The sequence below is a fragment of the Micromys minutus genome (assembly GCF_963924665.1).
Source record: "Micromys minutus genome assembly, chromosome: 8".
Lineage (NCBI taxonomy): Eukaryota > Metazoa > Chordata > Mammalia > Rodentia > Muridae > Micromys > Micromys minutus.
Window position 1 is genome coordinate 16,186,989 of NC_137977.1, and position 8,052 is coordinate 16,195,040.

At 37.0% G+C, this 8,052-nt stretch overlaps 1 pseudogene across 1 annotated transcript; it reads left to right on the top strand.

Moving 5' to 3' along the window:
• Positions 1-6,452: 6,452 nt before the first annotated feature.
• On the top strand, positions 6,453-6,863 carry LOC308423751 (large ribosomal subunit protein uL14-like; annotated as a pseudogene). The gene has a single exon. The product of its transcript is annotated as a large ribosomal subunit protein uL14-like (transcript).
• The last annotated feature ends 1,189 nt before the right edge of the window (positions 6,864-8,052 follow it).

The following is an 8,052-nucleotide window of genomic DNA, read 5'->3' on the forward strand; positions in this document are numbered from 1 at the left end:
AGCCAGTAAAAGAGGTGGCATCATCTCTTTTTGTGCCAGGCAAGGACTATAAGGAGAGTGAGGCACTGTGCTGATCAGTAATGACTTTCAGCAAATAATAGCTTTAAATACATTTTCAATTTGCTATGTTTTCAAGTTATAATGAGTTCATGGGGACTGAGATTCATTGTAAGATTACATTTTGCATGCATGTAGAGGCTCTCAATTTACATTAACATTTAATTACAGGCAGGGTTTCAGTTTCCACATTGACAGATAACCACATGGTTAGTTGTAGCCCCCTACCCATAATTGGAAAGGAGAAGGGCAGCCCATGTCATCTTACCCATGCCTTATTTCTTGGGGACAGAGCTTTTACCTCTGAGTTTGCTCAGGAAATGGACAAAGCCGTAAAAGCATTTTCTAAAAGACGGATCTTCATGGCATAAGTGTCTTCACTTCAGAAACCTTTTCCTAAGAACAACTGAAATATCAGCTGATTTTAAGGCCAGAGTCATCAAAACGTGACCCATTATGCACCCAGCAAAAGGAACGGGAGAGTTTTAGAGAATTCAGACTGAATATAGAGATTTCTCACTCCACATCTCTGGGCTTAGTCCAGATAGAATGCGTCTGACCAAATGTCACTCTAATTAGAAGGCAATAACATTCCATGGCAAAATGAATTCCACCCTTTGAACTTGCTTCGAGGCGACATTTGTCTTCATTATGTGACATGCATCCACAGCTTGGCAGCTGTATCTGCTTTAAAGAGGCTTCTGCTGTAATAATGGAAAGGTGGGACCTTTTGCCTGACTGAGAGCCTGGGGTTTGCCCCAAACAAGGTGCACCTCAGCGAGGCCAACATCCATAGTAAATTTCTGAGTTTACTGAGTATTGGAAAGAAAAACATTCCTGACAGATTGTAGAAGGAAGGTTTATGAAAATCAGATCAGTGAACAGGATAAGGTGTGAATTCTCTCAAGAGTTCCACACTTTTCCCCTTTCCCCTTTTGGATGTTTTCATCCATTTGCTTTAAAAAAAAATTTAAAACAAAATTGTAAATAAAACTGATCATGTTTTGATGTATGAGAATTGCATGAAGTGAAAAACAGCATAAAATGGATTTTATATATAGTACAAATGTAAATCTTGGTCTGTGTCTTAGTCTGCATTGTCCTGGCATGTGGAAAGACTCATGACTCAGACATTTCTACAATAAAGCATACATTTCTTATGTTCCTGGAGATAGAGAAGCATGAGGTACAACTCTCTGCATGTAGGAGATGGCAGAAATAAAGGGCACTGAGAAGATGAAGAAAGATAAAGAGACAACAAATGTACCTCTTTTTCATTCAAGAATACTTACAATACTTAAAGAAAACATACAAGACCTAAAGAAAACATACAATACTTAAAGAATACATACAATACTTAAAGAATACATACAATACTTAAAGAATACATACAGTACTTAAAGAATACATACAATACATAGCCTGCCATCATGGTAACCATGCCAGAGACTCTGTTTTATTTATTTTAATTTTTTTGAGATTATAACAGCTTTATCTGTTTCATCTTGCCTTCTTTTGCTCTATATCCTGGCATACATCCTGCCTGACTCTCTATTAAATTCCTGGTCTATTATTTGATTAATTGTTGTTGCATGCATATGCAAATACATATATACACATAGAGATACAGATACATACATTCCTAAATATATTCTGCTCCATCTGTTTGATGTTATTTTTGTTTATGTTTTTAGCACTGACCACTGAATAACCACGTGGTATTACCAGGGGAAGATTATTTCTCCTATTCTTAGCATCCCATGAGACCTCATTCCTACATCAGTGGATCAATTGCAAAAGAAGTTACCCATGACTATGCTTCACTGGGACCAGGAAACACTTGAGCTTGGAGGAACCATCTAAACCACAGTGTCTTAGACAAATGAACAATGGCTTGCAGGTCCAATCACTGAATTCTATGAACACCCAGTATTTTTTTTTTTAATTACAAGAAACAAAGAAAAAAAAACTACAAAAGAACCAAATTTCCCAAATGTTCTGTGTAGCTAAACTGAAACTATTAGCAACAAGGTCTGTGAGAACCAAGGTGCAACCAAGGTACATTGACGCACTTTGTATCATACTGGTGTTGCCACAGTTTGTCACCATATTGACTTTAAAAATTGCAAGAGCAGAGATACCAAATGAATTCAACCCAGCAGAGAAAACTTCTCAAGGGAACTGCTAACACTACTTTCCACACTCATTTCCTATATTCACTTGATGTGATAAAATTCTACACTAAATCACGTGGCATTCAAACATGCTCACTTGGCAAATTCCAAATACTGAACATCGAACCCCAAAGAAAGCATCTAGATTGAACTTTGTGGGCAGAGGATTGTAATTTAGCTTAAATTTTGTGAGTTATGTGTATCAGTTTTGTGTTATCTGTGCTGAAAAAGCATAATTTGTTCCACAGGGAGCAGACAAACCTAAAGTACCTTTTCTCGGCCCCTTTCTTCAGCCTATAAAAAGCATCATCAGCTTGTTTTCCTAGAGCAGGATTACTTTTGAGCTAACATCTTCTGATTATCTTAGCTTAACTTCCTTTCAACTAGAAATCTGATTGGTTAGTTCACAGTAATATCATACACACAGGAAATGACAATTTAATCTTTGAAAATTCAGTTTATTAGTATTGGCTCTTCTTTTGGGAATTTAATCAATAGTATTTTTTCACGTAAAACACTAATACTACCTAAGATGATAATATTGCTCACTCTTTTCTACTCCATACATACTCTTCAAGGGTCTACTTTTGCAAAATTAAAAAAAAAAAAAAAAAGCCCAATGGCAAGCTATACTTTCCCCTTAAAGTTTTGACTTTATGAGTCACCAGAGAAAAGTAACAAACAAATCCTGTGATCCCCATGGTAAAACAAGGTCTTTCTTTTTTTTCTTTTTAACTCCCTGACAAAGGCAGAGGTAATTTTTATGTTAAGTTATCTTGTCAAGTGACATAACTGTTCTCTCTTTTTTCTACTTTTTATTTGTCCTATAAGAAACCACCCTTTAAAAAGTCAGTGATGTCTTCATAAATAGTTTTCTTGTACAATCAACAAAGCAGACTAAATAATAAAGGAACAGACGGAGTTTTAGAAGGTAACAAAATCCATCACCCAAATACACAAGTGCTCTCCAAACACACATGAACACACAAACACAATGCAAACAACTGGATATATACAACAGATACAAGTAAACAAAGACACAAAAAGGTAAGCTTGCATAAAGATATAGACTAGATACTTATGTATACAAATTTTATAAATTCAGCACAACTTTAGCAATTGTTCAAGGTCGCACCACCCTCTGATGGACACATAAGATGATACTTCAGGGGGTCTAGATCTCAGTCCCCCAAGTTTCAGCTTCTCATTAGCTGCCCCACGAGCCCTAACAAACTCACTTTTGGAATATTATGTTTTATATTTTTATCACTTTGCTTTTAAAATTGGCACACACGTTTTGTTCATAGTACCATCTAGACTTCTACTTCTCATTGTTCCGAGGGATTGTCCCTAGAACTATCAACAAAAGGACAGTACCATCCATCTGTTTGCTCACTCATCTATCACAAACTACACAGATGATACTGACACACAACAACACCATGAGCAAACACAAGCGAATGAAAAAAAAAAAAAGTGGGCCACAGTGACATCTAGGGCTTTCATAAACAATTTTTTATAGTACAGAATATCTAATAAACATTAAGGGACAGGAGGAATCTCTATCACAGCCTGGGTTATAAATTGGTGTTACAGTGTCAGCTATATTTAGTAGACCCATTACTAAAGTAAACATCCCAGATACTAAGATATACTATACTGGAATCTGAGACATACTATACTGGTATATGACCATGTGTTTGATGGAGATGTAGAAATCTACAACTGTTCACAGAAAATATTAGAAACTTCTTGCCAAGTAAATCAATAGATTTCTGCAGCCCACAGGGTCACTCATAAAAATCCTTGAGCTGATATTGTGGATCAAATATTTAATAAAAAGAAACCTGTAGCAAAACCACCTTCATTAAATTGGCATTTTTCACCTCCACAAACATACATCAAATACCCAGCCACATATAGACATCAGCAAAGAATGGTCACTTTTATAGCTTTAGAAAGATTTCCAGACAAGTAGCTAGTTTGAACTCAAGATATAGCGTCAAAAGGCCAAATCTTTCCTCTCTTCTATTCTCTCAGAACACCAATGAAATGGCTGGGCCTACAGTCAGTGCTCAGCAAATTGACTGAAGTATTGATTGATTTTTTTTAACCTGTCACCAGCTCTGCAGATTCTGTTTTATAGCCAGGGAGAAATTCTATGGTCATCAAACAATGATCAATTTCTTCAAGGAAGTGACTTAGCTCCTGAAAGAAAGAAGGGTGATTTGGCAGTTACAGGAGTTTAGATTGCTATTTTGCCCTTTTTCTTCACTCTCTGACAGTATATAAGGGGCTAGAGTCGAAGGGATGGCATTCCATTTCCTTAGTGATAACTGTCTTTCTGCCTTATAAATTTTCAGGAAATAAGCCAGTTTTCGCTCACATGCCTCTCTGTGTCAGCCTCAGCCTCACTTCCTGCAAATATACGCTAGGGATCAAGCTGAATTCTGAAGAGTATGAAAGAACCAAAGTAAAGGTTTTCTGGAACTACCCACTTGTAGCTATTGCATGATAAACCTGGTGTCAGCTTTTGTTCCAAAACAGCAGCTGCAGTACATTTTACCTTCCCACTATTCCTCTCCTTGAAAGAAAAAAGAAAAGTGAAAGAAAGAACTTGAGCATCACATGGCACATCAGATGTGAAAGTTCCTAAGAATAATAGAATGTTTGAATGTCTTTGGGGTTCACAGAAACTGAAGAAAAGAGGCTCTTTTTTCCCCAAGTTTTTCAATCGGTCATACATTTTAACACCTCCTTCATGGTTAGTGACTAAATGACAGAATTAGTTACATTATTTGTTTGAGTCTAGAATAGTTTCCGTTTGTAGCTATATGATGCTATTACAGTATTACCAGCTTAACAAAATATAGTTCCCTGGGAGATGGTCCTCTGATTATATAAATAAGACATAATTTTGATTATATTGAATAACTCCTTTCTGAGTTGCATTATTTTTTAGGCAGAGTATCTTAGACTGTATAAACTGGGGAAAACCAGCAAAACATTTGAATTTATTCATGCATTGTGTTTCTTCCGACTGTAGACATGATGTATTCCTCTATTTCAAGCTCTAGGTGCCTTGACATTTCTGACATGATAAACTAACCATTAAAATATAAGCTGAATCATACTCCTTTTCTGATAAGTTATTTTGGTCAAATTATGCTATCACTTCAACTTAAAAAAATTAAGTAAAATACTGAGAGGTCATCAAACAATACCTATCATATTAGGCTGGCCTTTCAAATAAATAAGGAGTCCAAGATAGTTGAATGGACACCAACTGAGCAACATCAATGCACATGATTTATTTTCACATAAACAGGTTGCTTTGGCTGAACTTCTATCTGAGAATGCTGATGATTCTTTTAGAAGATGCCCAGAACAGTTCTAGTTTCTCTTCTTTATCTTCCACCAGTACAATTTTTTACTAAGAATCATCTTCATGTTAAATATCATAGGCTCCCATGACATATTCCTTACACTTTAAAAGCATGCCTACACTGTAACTTTAAAAAAAGCCCAAGGACAGTCTGATAAGTATGTTCAGAAGAAAAACAGTTCTGTCTTTCTGTCATTCTTTTTAGACTTTTTCCTTGGAGGTGACCTATGTTCTATTTGCACATGCCACCAAACTTGGTTAAATAAGTTGTATTGTGCTTGCATGAACATTGTACAAAGTACCTTATATTTTGCAATTAAAACAAAATCTGTGTGATTATGATTTTAGCAACTAAAACTTTTCTAGATAGTTGGTTTAACTGGCAGTCAGCTTGCAGAAAAATGCAAATAGATCCATTTTTATCTCCCAGTACAACGCTCAAGTGTAAGTGAATCAAGGACCTCTACATAAAACCAAGTACACTGAAACTATTAGAAGAGAAAGTGGGGAGGAGCTTAGAACACATAGGCACAGGGAAATGTTTCCTGAACTGAAAAACAATGGCTTATGCTCTAAGAGCAAGAATCAACAAATGAGACCCCATGAAACTGCAAAGCTTCTGCAAGGCTAAGGACACTGTTAAGACAAAACAGCAGCCAACAGATTGGGAAAGGATCTTTACTAATCCTACATCAGATAAAGGGTTAGTATCCAATATATACAAAAACTCAGGAAGCCAGATTCTAGAGAATCAAATAATCCAATTAAAACTGGGGTACAGAGATATCCCACTTTCCCTTGTACTAACTTCCTTTCTGACTCCTTCTGCACCAAAGATGTTGAAGTCAGGACATGGTGGGTCCTCTGGAGCAAAATTCTGGATTTGCCTTGGTCTTCTTATAGGAGCAGTGATCAACTGTGCCTACAAGCAGGAGCCAAAAACTTGTACCTCATCTGTATGAAGGAAATCAAGGGATGCCTGTACAGACTTCCTGCTGATGGTGTGGGTGACACTGTAATGGCCACAGTTTAGAAAGACAAACCATAGCTAAGAAAAAATGGTATGTCTAACAATGGTAATTCGACAACAAAAGTCATGATGGGGTGTTTCTTTTTTTGAATATAATGCAGGGGTCATAGTAAACAATAAAGGCGAGATGAAAGGTTCTGCTTTCGCAGGTCCAGTTGCAAAGCAGTGTGCAGACTTGTGGCCCAGGATTGCATCCAATGCTGGAAGCATTGTGTGACTCTCCAATGTATTTGTAAAACATATTCACTAAAAAGTCTTTGCTCTGAGAAAAAATGGGGTTCAGAGCTAAACAAATAATTCTCAGCTGAGGAATGTTGAAACGCTGAGAAACACCTAAGGAAATGCTCAACATACCTAGTCATCAGGGAAATGCAAATCAAAATAACCCTGAGATTCTACATCACACCATTCAGAATGGCTAAGATCAAACACTCCGATGACAGCAGATGCTGGAGAGGAAGTTGAGAAAGAGGAACACTATTCAATTGTTGATGGGATTGCAAGCTGGTACAACTACTCTGGAAATCAGTCTGGTGGTTCCTCAGAAAACTGGACATAGTATTACATAAAGATCCAGCTATTCCACTGCTTGGCACATACTGAAAACATGTTCCAACATAAAACAAAGACATGCTCCACCATGTTCATAGCAGCCTTGTTTATAATGCCAGTAGCTAAAAAGAACCCAGATATTCTTCAACAGAGGAATGGATTCAGAAATTTTAGTATATTAACACAATGGAGTACGGCTTAGCTATTAGAAACAACGACTTCATGAAAATTGTAGGTAAATAGATGAAACTAGACACTACCATCCTGAATGAAGTAATCCAGTCACAAAAGAATACACATGATATGCACTAACTGATAAGAGTATACTAGCCCTAGAAATACCCAAGAAATAATTCACAGACCTTATAAAGCTCAAAAAGAAGAAAAGCCAAAATGTGGATCTCAGGCCTTCTTAGAAGGAAAAACAAAACATTCACTGGAAAAAAAGAAGGTCAAATAGAGGAGCAGTGATTGAAGAAAAGATAATTCAAATGCTGCCTCACCTAGGGATCCACCCCTTATGCAGCCGCCAATCCCAATCACTACTGCTGATACCAAGCAGTACTTATTGGCAGAAACCAAATAGGGATGCCTTCTCAGGGGCTCTGCCAGTGTGATACAGATACAGCTAAGCATGCTTGCAGCTAGCCATTAGACTGAAAACTAGGAGCCAAATGAAGGTACTAAAGAAAGGACTGAAGTAGCTAAAAGGGGTTGCTTATGGAAGAAGAACATTATCAACAAACCAAACCCTCTACAACACCCATGGACTAAAACACCATTGTAGCACAAGATAGCAGTATCTAACATCAATGTGAGAAGAGCCCTTTGGTCCTGTTAGGGCATGTTTTACC